Source organism: Chiloscyllium plagiosum, chromosome 3 (genome assembly GCF_004010195.1).
Source record: "Chiloscyllium plagiosum isolate BGI_BamShark_2017 chromosome 3, ASM401019v2, whole genome shotgun sequence".
In the NCBI taxonomy this organism is placed as follows: domain Eukaryota; kingdom Metazoa; phylum Chordata; class Chondrichthyes; order Orectolobiformes; family Hemiscylliidae; genus Chiloscyllium; species Chiloscyllium plagiosum.
In genome coordinates this window covers 60408519-60423738 of record NC_057712.1, presented here as the reverse complement: position 1 = coordinate 60423738, position 15220 = coordinate 60408519, and the positions used below count along the sequence as shown (strand labels likewise).

At 41.0% G+C, this 15220-nt stretch overlaps 1 protein-coding gene across 3 annotated transcripts in view; it reads right to left on the bottom strand.

Moving 5' to 3' along the window:
* Positions 1–15220, bottom strand: part of fam228a (family with sequence similarity 228 member A) — a 73560-nt gene that overhangs the window by 57036 nt on the left and 1304 nt on the right. The gene's annotated exons all lie outside the window — the stretch shown is intronic.

Here is a 15220-nt window from a genome sequence, read left to right as displayed (position 1 = left end):
ACTTCATTCAAGAGGTAAGTAGCTTGACTGAATGTAAACAATAACATATGTTTTGTGCAAACATTAGATCCTCAGAGTGAAAGAGGTCACAATCAAGTACTAACAAGGCTCCTTTGAAATTGACTGCCTCAGAATATTGTGAATTAGTCAGGTTGTATAACAACAACTCATTCATTGCTTCAATTACTAAGTATAAAGTTACAATTTAATTTATTTTGGTGTGTTGTACTTCCTTCAATAATTATAATAAGTGTACATATATAGGTTCCTTTGGTCTGAACGTGTATTTATAAGGAACTTCTAAAATGGTATTAGAGTAAATAGACCCCATGCTAATTCATCCCTGAACAACCACTTCCAGAGATTGATGCAATAAGATCACCCTCCATCTGCAACTCAGCATTCCCCTATAAAAGGAACAGGTCAATAAAGACAGAGAGGTGTACCATTGCAACAGGGATTCAACTACATTTACCAATCTTCCAGTAGGTATTAGAAGCAATCTGGGAGAGTTTAATACAATAATTTTGTGATCCTGTAATTTACTCTGGGTGATCACTCCTCAGCCACAATCAATTCACACAAATGGTGAAGACCGATTTCACTGTAGCTACATTATGATGGCATTGAATATAAACTAATGTAGCCACATATATGTATTACACTCATGAAAGTCATTTATTTGTCTGTCAACTCTGCCTGAGGCTTGACATCAACCATAGAGAAAGACAAGAACGAAAGAGGTAAAGGAGCAAGCGATTAAGTGAAGGACAATTGTTTGAACTTCCAAGTGCCTGAAAAACTTAGAAAGCTTTTTACACACTTTGAGACTAGAGACTCACAGTAAGAAGGAATGCTACTGCCTGCTTTGCTGCTCGGCTAACAAAAAAGTATTGATTAAAAAGGCACAAAAGCCTACAAGCTGAGCTCTTTTTCCACTCCAACACCTGCTCTGTCAAAATTACGTTTTGGCCCACAGAGGTGAGGGGTGAAATTAACCTATATCGGTTACAGGTATGTAGTGAATTGGCCACTTGCTTATAAACTGCTGTGCTTAGCCATCATTCAATTGATGTGAATTGGCAGCAGTTCACTTAGAGTCCTTTTACAATATTGACTATCCAGATACTCCTTTGTGAAGGTGCACTGAGTGTTTTCAGCAGGTAGCTACTTTTATTTTGATTACAACACAGGTGCTAATTGCATTATTAGAAAAACATGCTGATCAAAATCATTGAGTTGAATGCTTTATCAAATTTTAAGAAATGTTTATCTGGCAGATTACAAACAGAGCAGCATGGAGAACATTGCAATAATATCCACTGCCCCTGCAAGCTGCCACTACAAACTGGGCAGATTCATGTCCAAACTAGTTAATTAAAAGTACTTTTTTCTTAAAACAACCATGTTGTGACCAAGACTGGAGCAATGCACTGTCACTCTAGATTTATTACTCCTGGATCACAACAGGAAATAAAACTACTTTTTTCCAGTTATCAAGATGATCAATTAAATACGTTTGAATATCATGTTGTAAAAATACTGTCTAACAACCAGGTTTCTCAACAAACAAATATTGGTTTATTAGACAAACAAAACTTATTCAATGAAGATGAAATCATTAATTAACATAAAGTCAGTAGTTTAGAAGTATTACAGAAGTATTATCTCTCTAAATATTCCCAAAGAGCGACATGTAAACACACACACATAGCTTCTTCAGCAAAAGGGAAAGAAAACAATTATCTGCAGAGAGGTATTTTTTCAGAAAACCATCGGTCAATGAGTTATTCTTAAAGGCAAAAGGATAAAAGTGCACAATATTCCAGAGGCTATTGGTCTGACGTTCTAACATATGCAGTCAAAATACTGATCATGTATGATTGTCTCTGAAGACTTGCAAACAGTATCGTTCACTCTTTCAAAAGAACAAATAGACTTTGCAGTGAACACAATAAAAGAGTTTTCTTTTCAAAGAAAAGAGAGATCAGCTGGATCAACTTGTTCATAGAAAGAGTTCCTTTAACTCGGCTTGTTCTTAATGGTTTCTTCCAATTCAACCAGTTAAAACAAGAACCTCATCAAACAAATCACTGCTAAAAATAGCTCCAGGAAGAGTGTACAACATAGCCAGCAGTTATCATCAGTCATGTTATTGGCAGGAAACCTCAAATCAACATTCCCAAATGTGCACAGTGAATTTTTAACAACTTTGTTTAAAGAAACCATGCCAGATGTTTCCCCAAAACTTCAAAGAAATGAATTTTTCATAATCCTTCAAAGTTTATGTTCTAACAATATTAAATATAAAACATATAACAATTGTAAGCGTTATTGCGCAACATTAGAAACCAAGCCACTTAAGGCAATATTACAACCACTGACCAGAAATTTAATCAAAGAGCAAGGCTTTAAGAAGGATCTTAAAGAGGAAAACATGACAGAATGGAGCATTATATGGTAGGAATCTTAGAGTTAAGGGGTCAAGGCAGTCATCAATCTTAAATGCACAAGAAGTCTGAATTAGAGGAGTGGAGGTATCAGCAGGTTTGTAGGGCTGGAGAGATTACAGAGCTAGGGAGTGTAGAGACCATAAAAGGACTTAAACTCAAGGACATGAATTCAAAATTTGAGGTGTGAATTAACTGGGATATCAATGAACATATGGGTAAGGATTGAACAGGACTTGACCTCCAAATTTATGATCAGCAGAATAAGAGTCTCCAGACAGGAACACATTGGAATAATCTAGTCTAGAGATAACAAAGATATGAAAAAGGGTTTCAACAACAGATCAGCTGAGGTGAGGCAGAATTGGGCAATGTTTCAAAATTAAAAGTAGGCAGTCTTCACATTGGAGCCATGTATGCTTAATGCCCATCTCAGAGGAAACAATTACATAAATGTTCACAACAGACTGATTTAGCTTTAAGCTGGTGTCAGAGAGAGGTAAAGGTCATTGGCTAGGGAAGAGAGATGGCAGCTGAAATTGAAGATGACTGCTTCAGTCTAAATATCTCCTCATCCAGTACTGGATGTCAGATAAACAGTGTGTCAATTTAGAATTAGAGAGGGGTAGAACTGGGAATTGTCAACATAAACATTAAAGTTGATGCTATAACTTTCGGATGATGTCAGCAAAAGACAGCATATAGATGACAAATATGAAGGGGCCAAGGTTAGGTTTAGATAAAGGTTGGGGGGCCCAAAGGTAACTACACAGTAGGAGGAAGAAAAACCATAATGGAACCAAAAAGGTACAGTTCCACCAGCTGGATGATTGTGGAGAGCATTTGGAGGAAGATGAAAATAGGCATTCATAATGCTTGGGTGTGCAACACTGTGAGGAAGCATGTTAAGGGAAGAATGATCCCTTCAAACCTTGGGATTCCTACATCTAGGAATATCTATATAGGATGAGGAATCACTGAATCCAAACCTGCGGCATTAGACCTCACTGCTGCTGTCGTAGTTCACTGGGCTATGACAAGTAAACTCCGAGCATAAAAGGTAGTGGCAGTCAGCACAAACTGTATTGCACATTAAAGCTTTGCTTTATAGGTAAGAAGGAAAAAATGCAATCATTCCAGTTGAAACTAAGCCTGTAGTATTGGAAAACAGGTAAAAATAGCAGACTGCAGGTAGCTCTGGATATCATCATCCAGTAGCACTCTCAACAATCAAGCTTCTTTTAGTTAAGGAGGGATAAAGCAAAAGTGGCCTGAACAAATGTTTGCCTTCTTACCATCCATTTGGATTGGCACAGTCAAAGGTTAACTCTCAATGTAGTGAAACTGCAACAACCAATTAAACATAAACAAATAATTTTGCTTTGAAAGATAAATACTGGAACACAAGATCGATGTTTGAGTGACAACAGGTACCCCCAATGATGACAGAATATCTCACTGGCTACTCCCTCTACCATTTGGGTACACATCTGCATAAACAATGTCTCCTCAGTTTCAGTTTAATAGTGTTAGTTTCATAGTGAAGAAGACTATCACTACAAAACCTTCCAGTCTTCCAATCAACCATATGTTACATCTACACTTCATGGAGCTAATCAATCAGTCATTCTATAAAGAAAATGCAGCCAATCCTTGATTAACTTGTAACTTTTTAAATATCCATTAATTTTAATGAGAAATTCTAGATTATACAGTGCATTTGCAGATACAAATAATGTTTTTAACATGCTTCCTCACAGTGTTGCACACCCAAGCATTATGAATGCCTATTTTCCCTTATTATTTCATTTTGTGTTTAGAACTTAACTTTAGATTATTTTTAAATCAACCTATTCAGGCATGTAAAGGCACATCTCCAAAGCAGGTGCAACTTGAACCCAGGCCTGTGGGAATTCTTTTTTTTCAAAGATAGACCAATATAAAATCACCCATTTCACAAACTAAACAATTAATGAATTAGAGGCACTGACCATTCCTTGCTATTTTATTAACAATTTGTGCATGCATTACGTTCCTATAGCTCCCCTTTCAAGATCAACATCATATAACTCTCATTAATGTTTGTTTTGTTTTCTTTCTCTTATATCCAGTAGTTCTCTTACACACAAGTGAACACTTTTTTTTTCCATCACCAGTGTTCTTTTTCTTCATGTATTAACCATCACCAGTAAATCACCCATGGCTTCCAATTGGATAATTTACGTGCAAAGCTTGGCTGACTTAGAATCATAGAGATATACAGCACAGGAACAGACCCTTTGGTAAAACTCATCCTTGCTGACCAGATATCCTAAACTAATCTAGTTCCATTTGCCAGCACTTGGCCCACATCCCTCTAAACCCTACCTGTTCATAAAACCATCCAGTTCTTATGAATGTTGTAATTGTACCAGCCTCCATCACTTCCTCTGGCAGCTCATTCCAGACACATACCACCCTCTGTGTGAAAACTTTGCCCCTTAAGTCTGTTTTAAATCTTTCCCTTCTAACCTTAAACCTTCGCCTTCTCGTTCTGGACTCCAAAAAAGTATATTAACCCTATCCATGCCCCTCATGATTTTATAAACCTGTATAAAACAGCTCCAGCCTTTCAGCCTCTCCCTATAGCTGAAACCTGGCAACATCCTTGTAAATCTTTTCTGAACTTTTTCAAGTTTCACAACATCCTTCCAATAGAAGGGAGACCAGAATTCCACACAGTATTCCAAAAGTTACCTAACAAATGTCCTGTACAGGTGCAAAATGACCTCCCAACTCCAAACTTGATGCACTGACCAATAAAGGAAAGCATACCAAATGCCTTCTTCACTATCCTATCTACCTGCAGCTCTACATTCAAGGAAATATGAACCTGCACTCCCCAGGACCTTACCATTAAGTGTACAAGTCCTGCCCTGATTTGCCTTTCCAAAACGCAGTACCTCACTTCCGCTAAGGTGGCAGTGGAGTAGGACTTCTGAGCCCAAGGCTCGTTCACTCTGTCCCTTTTTTTATTTCTTTCTTTTGTTTCTTTCTCTCTTTTCTCTTTTGTTTCCCTTTTTTTATTTTATTTAGCTCTTGTTGAAGAGCTCAGTTGTGGCAACAAGATCGGCAGTGGCAAGTAGGCCCAGCCCAGACTCATGACAGTTAGCCAGTGAGCCCAGCGTGGAAACAAAGCAGTGGCATCAGACAGGGCTTGGGTTCCTGGCAGCTTCTGCATCGATGAGGCAGTCCTAGCACTGACTCATGGCTACTACAGCAGAGATGGAAATGTGTTGCTGGAAAAGTGCAGCAGGTCAGGCAGCATCTAGGGAACAGGAGAATCGACGTTTCGGGCATTAGCCCTTCTTCAGGAAAGACCACCAGGCCCGTCGCAGAGCACTTAACAAGAAGGACTGTAAATATAAACACATTTTCTTTACTTTTTATCTTTCTGCCTCTATATTCTATATTTTGGTTTATTTTTCTGTGTTTTAAGATGATGCTGAAGAGTGGTGACACTATACAACACTTTTCACTGTATTTTGTAACAAAATACATGCGACAATAAATAAATCAAATCATATCAAACCAGTAAAGGTTAGGGGGAATGGGCTAAATCAGAGTGGAATTGCAAGAGAAATAAAATATTCTACCTTCTGTGTTGCCCATCTCTCTCTAAAGGCATCGAAATTATTGGTAGACTTGCTCTCTCTCCAAGGAAACCTGGGAATCTCATCAGCATTTAAGCTGCAACCCTGTAATCTAATCCATCTGGAAAGGATAAATTCGACACAGATTTCCAGTAACTCAACCAGAATCTCTTTCCCAAGGTCAAAGTTGTCAACTTGGTGACTTCAACACCAGAGTTGGCCATGACTATCAGGCATAGAAGGGCATGCTCAGAAATCTTGCAGTTCGAAATTTCAATGAAAATGGACGTCCACTTTTGGAAATCTAGAAATGCAGCTACCCATAATCAACACCAACTTTAAACAAAAAAGATCACATCTAGACCACATAGATTATTCCATGCCCTATACACTGATAACAGATAGACTACAATTTACAACACCAGCATGACCTAACAGATGTGCTGCATACTAAAATCATGCCCAGTGCTGTCTGTTATGTAGACACCTGGCTCATATACTGAAATGGTGAAATTCCATTTCAAGTCTAATACCAACCACAAAACTAAAAATAACCCAAAGAAATTTCAAGTTAACAACCTGCAAACATGCATATAAAGCAACCTTCCCAGATAGCAATACCCCGATATCATTGCAAATTCCACTGCAGAAGTATTCTGGGAGCATGCCAAAGCTGCATTACTGGATAATTCCTACAAGATAATCAGATTCAGCATTAAGAAGAACCAGGACTGGATGAATGAAAATGACAAGGAAATCCAAGGTCTACTTGCAATAAAAAGGTCAGCATATCAGGTTCAAATACCAGTTAAGACATAAAGACAGACTATCATCAAGTATGCAGTACCTTTTATCACAAAGTGAGGAAGATCCCAAATCACACTTATAGAGTCAGAGATGTACAGTACCCTTCAGTCCAACTCATCCATACCGACCAGATATCCTAACCTAACCTAGTCCCATTTAGCAGCACTTCGCCCATATCCCTCTAAACCCTTCCAAATTCATATACCCATCCAGATGCCTTTTAAATGTTGTAATTGTACCAGCTTCCACCACTCCCTCTGGTAGCTCAACTGAAGAAGAAAACAACTGCATGCTGATACTGGTGATATTAGAAGCATCTATGAAGCACTAAAATCAGTCGATGGACTAGCATACTAAATCCAAACCTCCTAGATACGCTGCAGAATGATGCTACACACCAGTGTAGAGTCATTTATAAATCATGTTCAATGCATTCTGAAACATTTTTCAGCAGCAATTGCACAATGCATCATACTGTCGACAACCTTATCTAACAAGTGTCTGTCAATGAAGAACTGGATAAAAGCCCCACTCAAGGAGAAACTACCAATGCCATCAACCTAAAGTGTAACAAAACCTCCAGAATGTAAGGAATTCTTTCTGAAGCCATGTAGCACTGTGGCCCTACCTTAAGTACCAAGTTTCATGGACTTTTAATGCACTGTAAAAGAGTGCAGATTCCACAGCATTTTCATACCGCCTATTTTGTCATCCTCTACAAACACAAGGGAGAAAAATCAACTGCTGAAACTACCATGAGAATGCCTTTTTGTCTTTTCTAGGAAGATCCTGGCAAGAATACATCTGAACAGGTTAATGCCTACCATTGTGGAAGAAAACTTCTAGAATGTTTCTGGTTTCAAAGCAGAGACATCAATGACATGGTATTTGTCCTCCATTAAGTACAATAAAAAGTGTTGTGAGCAAACTCAAGGCCAGCATATCACTCTTGTATCTTACTGAAACATACAAGGTTCTATGGGAATTTGACAGGGTATATGCACAAAAATTGCTTCTCCTTGTGTGGAGTCTAAGGCCTGAGCACATAGATTACAGGTGAGGAAGTGCTGGATGTCTTGAAACGGTTAAAGGTGGATATATCCCCGGGACCCTAATCAGGGGTACCTGACAACTCTGTAGGAAGCTAGAGAAGTGATTGCTGAGATATTTGTATCATCGATAGTCACAAGTGAGGTGCCAGAAGACTGGAGGTTGGCAAACGTGGTGCCATGTTTAAGAAGGGCAGTAAAGACAAGCCAGTGAACTATAGACCGGTGAGCCCGACCTCGATGGTGAGCACGTTGTTGGAGGGAATCCTGAGGGACAGGATGTACATATATTTGGAATGGCTAGGACAGATTTGGGATAGTCAACATGGCTTTGTGCATGGGAAATCATGTCTCACAGGGAGAACTAGCCATTTGGATACAGAACTGACTCAAAGGTAGAAGACAGAGGGTGGTGGTAGAGGGTTGTTTTTCAGACTGGAGGCCTGTGACGATAGTGAAGGCGGCGTTTGGTATGCTTTCCTTTAATGGTCAGAGTATTGAGTACAGGAGTTGGGCGGTCATGTTGCGGCTGCACAGGACATTGGTTAGGCCACTGTTGAACTATTGTGTGCAATTCTGGTCTCCTTCCTATCGGAAAGATGTTGTGAAACTTGAAAGGGTTCAGAAAAGATGTACAAGGATGTTGCCAGGGTTGGAGGATCTGAGCCACAGTGAGAGGCTGAACATGCTGGGGCTGTTTTCCCTGGAGCGTCGGCGGCTGAGGGGTGACCTTATAGAGGTTTACAAAATTATGAGGGGCGTGGATAGGATAAATAGACAAATCCTTTTCCCTGGGGTCGGGGAGTCCAGAACTAGAGGGTGAGAGGGAAAAGATATAAAAGAGACTTAAGTGGCAACTTTTTCACACAGAGGGTGGTACGTGTTTGGAACGAGCTGCCAGAGGATGTGGTGGAGGCTGGTACAATTGCAACATTTAAGAGGCATTTGGATGGGTATACGAACAAGGAGGGTTTGGAGGGATATGGGACGGGTGCTGGCAGGTGGGACTAGTTTGGGTTTGGATATCTGGTTGGCATGGTCTGTTTCCATGCTGTACATCTCTATGACTCTATGACATAGGGAAATTCACATTTAAGACAGAGATGATGTGGAATTCCCTCTCTCTCAGAAGGCAGAAAGATTCTTAATCAGTAAAAGAATCAAGGGAAAAGTTAAAGTGGACTTAAGGATTATCAAAACCAGCATGATCTCATTGACTAGCAAAGCAGAGTTAACGGGCTTAATGACCTACTTCTGTTCCTATACCTTCCAACAAAGGGTTAGCATGAAAGGGAAAAATAGATCCAATTCTTCCCAGCAGCAACCACTTGGACCCACTGGAGGAGAACTGCAAAGTACAGAGACATATGACTAAGCACTAGTGGGTCTGCAACCAATCAGTACAATCTTTCTAAAATCTCTGTTGAAGAAATAGCAGGGGGATTTAATGTACTGTATACCGGCTTTGTAAAAAAATCATGAATTGGTAACTAGAAAAGTTGCTAATGTAGCACTAAAATTAAAACAAAATATTGTATGTACTGGAAATCTGTTCTGGCAGCATACGTGGACAATGATACAGTGTTAGCATTTTGACTGTTTCAAACATGACGGTCCTTCAGAACTGGTTTTGGATGGTCAGCATTGGGTGTTAAAGGCCAAGTGTCAAATTCAATGGAGCACTTTGTATTAATCAGTTTATTGAAAACAAACTTTGGCAAACGGTTGTCATATATCTGGATTTTAATAAAAATGTAAATAAAGTTTGTTACTAAAAATGAAAGCATGCACATTAAAGGCAATCTGGCATCACACAGCAAGCTGTGACGTCTACAGGTTTCTGACTCGTTAAATATAAACTTGAACCAGTCACCCTGCGTCTCCTGCAAATAAACAAAAGCACCTGGAGGAAAATTGAGAAGCAGCATTCTGACCAGCACAAGAACCACCTCAGCAAATCCCGTGAACTGTCCCCTACCCCACTTTTAAGTGGGACTAGAGTTTCAACTATATGTTGATGGTTTATAATTGTTTACCTATAGCTAGAATCCATTCATTTGTAATACATGCAAAATAAATCTGGTCAACCTGGCCTAAAAATCAGGTCATTTGCGGAATTCTGAGTGTTTTTTAAAACATTTTAATTTTGTGACGACTGCAGGAATAGCAGAAGTTAGTTTCCAGTGTGAGGCATAACAATAATATAAGGAAAAAAATAAACTACTTACCTTCAGGCTTAAACTTTTATTTTTCTGCAGAGAACAGAGATAGCTCCTGAGCTTGTGGAGATCTCACATCCCTAAGCTGATCAGCTTCCTGGAAGCTAGTAACAGAAGGCCTCTGTCATCAGTAACTGGTTGTGAGACCACAGACTAATTTGTTACTCTCTGAAACCCTTGACTCCAGTTCATCTGCAAACTTTTCATTATTACTTGAACCAACTTACAATGAGTGTCAGGTAACTTCCTTAAAAGAAGTGCAAACCCTCTACAGTCTTTGATTTTTTCAAACTTTTTTTTTCAATTTCAGTCTACAACTAAAAATACAGAAAAATAAAAAAGGCATGGACTTTGCATTATTTTATACAAACTTAAGGATCCATTAACATTTGGATCAGGACTTGTGTGCAATATTGTTAAGGTGAGAGGAGTAAATTTAAAAAAGGACATAAGGGGCAACTTTCTTACACAGAAAATGTAGTTAGTGTGTGGAATAAACTGCCAGAGGAAATGGTGGAAGCAGGTACAGTTACATGTAAAGGACATTTGGATAAGTACATGAACAGGAAAGGTTTGAAGGGATACAGCGAGGCAACTGGGACTAGCTTGGTTTGGGAACATGATTATGGACTAGGTGCACTGAAGGGTCTGTTTCCATGCAGTATGACTCTGTGAAATCACAATTAGAAAGTTGAATAAATTTCAGAAAATGGCATTGACTAATGATGGTTTTTGGTCTGGAAATTGGTTCAAAGACCCAATGTTCTCAGATAACACCCGTTCCAGCAGTGCGATTTGCCTATAATGTCGCTGAGGAATTAAGGAACGGAAGTTTAGAGAACACTTACCTCTGTTCGCAATAGCATGACTCCAGCAGTGATCATCTCACACGCTTCGTTCTGCGCATGTGCCGTTCTGCACAAATGCTGGTGTCAGTTGCTGACAGACCAGCTTTCTGTGAGAGGTCCTGTACAGCGAGCAGCTTCCTGTGAAAGGCACACTACTCCAAGGTTAATCCTTTTTTTTTTAAAAACTGGAGGGGTATATTGACTAGAATGTTAGCAAGAAGCATCCTGGTGATAGAATTGTGGGTGGCGAATGCAAAAGAAAGGCTATAGAAAAGAAACTAGCTATTATAGGATTCCACCTTATACACAATTAGAGGCAATGCTGAAAATATTAAAGAAAACTCTGTTGCTTTAACAAGTCTGATTGTCAGCAAAGACTGGAGGTTGGCTAACATGGTGCCATTGTTTAAGAAAGGTGGTAAGGACTAGCCAGGGAACTACAGAACAGTGAGCCTGACATTGGTAATGGGCAAGTTGTTGGCAGGAATCCTGAGGGACAGGATGTACATGTATTTGGAAAGGCAAGGACTAATTAGGGATAGTCAACATAGCTTTATGTGTGGGAAATCATGTCTCACAAACTTGATTGAGTCTTCTGAAGAAGTAACAAAGAGGACTGATGAGAGCAGAGTGGCAGATGTGATCTATTTGGACTTCAGTAAGGCTTTCGACAAGGTTCCCCATGGGAGACTGATAAGCAAGGTTAGATCTTATGGAATACAGGGAGAACTAGCCATTTGGATACAGAACTGGCTCAAAGGTAGAAGACAGAGGGTGGTGGTGGAGGGTTGTTTTTCAGATTGGAGTCCTGTGACCAGTGGAATGCCATAAGGATCATCACTTATATAAATGATTTGGATGTGAGTATAAGAGTGTATAGTTAGTAATTTTGCAGATGACACCAAAATTTGAGCTGTTGTGGACAGTGAAGAAGGTTACCTCAGATTACAACGGGATCTTGATCAGATGGGTCAATGGGCTGAGAAGTGGCAGATGGAGTTTAATTTAGATAAATGTGAGGTGCTGCATTTTGGGAAAGCAAACCTTAGCAGCACTTATACGCTTAATGGTAAGGTCCTCGGGGGTGTTGCTGAACAAATGAGACCTTGGAGTCGCAGGAAGATAGGATAGTGAAGAAGGCATTTGGTATGCTTTCCTTTATTGGTCAGAGTATTGAGTACGGGAGTTAGGAGGTCATGTTGCGGCTGTACAGGACACTGGTTAGGCCACTGTTGGAATACTGTGTGCAATTCTGGTCTCCTTCCTATCGGAAAGGTGTTGTGAAACTTGGAAGGGTTCTGAAAAGATTTACAAGGATGTTGCCAGGATTATAGGATTTGAACTATAGGAAGAGGTTCACTAGGTTGGGGCTGTTTTCCCTGGAGCATCGGAGGTTGAGGGGTGACCTCACAGAGGTTTACAAAATCATGAGGGGCATGGATAGGATAAATAGACAAAGTCTTTTCCCTGGAGTGGGAGAGTCCAGAACTAGAGAGCATAGGTTTAGGGTGAGAGGAAAAAGATATAAAAGAGACCTAAGGGGCAACCTTTTCACGCAGAGGGTGGTACATGTATGGAATGAGCTGCCAGAGGAAGTGGTGGAGGTTCGTACAATTGCAACATTTAAAAGGCATCTGGATGGGTATATGAATAGGAAGGGTTTGGAGGTATATGGGCCAGTTGCTTCGCAGGTGGGACAATCTAGTCCCAATCTAGGGTTGGGATATCTGGTCGGCATGGACGAGTTGGACTGAAGGGTCTGTTTCCATGCTGTACATCTCTATGAGGTCATGGCCAAAGGAAATTGAGGAGTTGAAGAGGCTTCCAAGCGTTTGGATGGAAGATCAAATAAAAAGCGATCTGAGACAACCTTTCTCATCATAAAAGAGAAAGTCTTATCTATTCATCAAGATCTAAAAAAAAATGCTCAAAATACTGCAGATGTGCATGCCTTTAGTGCTAGTAATGGGTAGGTGCTGATTTAAAGAAGTTATGCATTTCATAACGTAAAGTTAATTGCTGGATCTGCCTGAGCTGATTGAAATGGAAAGTGAAGATATTAAAGAGCTGTTTGAATCTCACTGCGAAGACCTCTCTACAGCTGTTCTACAACAGCTTGTCACTGAAGGGGAAGTGGAAGGTGGGGATGAAAAAGATGAAGTGCAGGATGCTGCACCATGAGAGCTTCCCACTTTTCTTTTGTCTTCTTTCCTGAGAGAAATTGTGAGGCAGTTGCAGCTCTGAGAAGACAACAATCACAACACAGAATGCAGCAGGGTAGCAGTTCTGGCACACTATGAACAGCTTTTTCCAGACAGAAGAAAAAGGGCAAAAAAGCAGCGAAAACTGGATGTCTTTTTTTAAACCAACCCCCAATAAACAATCAGAAGACAATCAACCACAGACATCCACTTCTGCAACCACAACTGCATCTGATGATGACCCTCTGTCCTGCATTCATAATATTTTTTCAATGTAATGTAGAGTAGGGCAGGGTAGATTTTATTTGTCATTTCTACCATATACAACTGATACAGTAAAAAAACGAGACAGCGTTCCTCCAGGACCAAGGTGCTAAGTGGACTGCACAAACTACGCAATCGTACAAAGGGTGGCATAAAGTGTGTAAGAAGTGCAAAACACACAAATCACAGTGTAATAAAAGAATGATAATTAATAGACACTGTTCTAGCAGCAATTCAAAGTCGTGCAAAGAATTTCAGATCGAAAAATCCGATTGTGACAGTGTTAAGAAGCCTGATAGTTTGGGGGAAGAAACTGTTCAACAGTCTGGCTGAGACAGACCAAATGCCAGATGGCAGGAGGGAGAGGAGTTTGAGTGAGGAGTGTGTGGGGTCTTGCACAATGCTCTTAGCCTTTCGGATGCAGCATGTGGTGTAAATGTCTGTAATGGAGGGAAGAGAGAGATGCTCTTCTCAGCTGTCTTCATTATCCGTTGTAAGGTCTTACAATCTGAGACAGTGCAATTCCTGAACCAAGCAGTGATGCAGCAGCTCAGAATACTAGGAGAAAGTGAGGACTGCAGATGCTGGAAATCGGAGGTGAAAAATGTGTTGCTGGAAAAGCGCAGCATCCAAGGAGCAGGAGAATCGACGTTTCGGGCATTAGCCCTTCTTCAGGAATGAGGAGGGTGTGCCAAGCAGGATAAGATAAAGGGTAGGGAGGAAGGACTTGGGGAAGGAGGTTAAGGTGAGGGCGATAGGCCAGAGAGAGGGTGGGGGCAGAGAGGTCGAGAAGAAGATTGCAGGTCAAGAAGGTGGTGCTGAGTTCGAGGGTTGGGACTGAGATAAGGTGGGGGAGGGGAGATGAGGAAGCTGGAGAAATCTGCATGTTCTTGGCGGTTGGGTTGGTTAGTGCGGGTGTCCCAGAGATGTTCTCTGAAATGCTCCGCAAGTAGGCCTCCTCTACATTGGGGAGACAGGCCGCCTACTTGCGGAACGTTTCAGAGAACACCTCTCGGACACCCGCACCAACCAACCCAACTGCCCCGTGGCTGAACACTTGAACTCCCCCTCCCACTCCGCCAAGAACATGCAGGTCCTTAGCCTCCTCCATTGCCAGACCATGGCAACACAACACCCGGAGGAAGAGCGCCTCATCTTCTGCCTAGGAATCCTCCAACCACAAGGGATGAATGCAAATTTCTCCAGCTTCCTCATTTCCCCTTCCCCCATCTTATCTCAGTCCCAACCCTCGGACTCAACACCGCCTTCTTGACCTGCAATTTTCTTCCCGACCTCTCCGCCCCCACCCTCTCTCCTTCCCTCACCTTAACCTCCTTCCACCTATCGCATTCCCATCCCTCCTCCCTACCTTTTATCTTAGCCTGCTTGGCACACCCTCCTCATTCCTGAAGGGCTTATGCCCGAAACGTCGATTCTCCTGCTCCTTGGATGCTGCCTGACCTGCTGCGCTTTTCCAGCAACACATTTTTCAGCTCAGAATACTCTCAAGGAACCCTCTGTAGAATGTGATGAGGGTGGGAAGTGGGTTTTTCTCAAGCTACGATAAAGTGAGGAGATGCTGGACAGCAGAGCTTAAAAATGTGTTGCTGGAAAAACACAGCAGGTCAGGCAGCATCAAAGGAGAAGGAAAATCGACATTTCGGGCATAAGCCCTTGGGTGTGCCAAGCAGGCTAAGATAAAAGGTAGGGAGGAGGGACTTTTCTCAAGCTAAGCTGCAAATAAAGATGT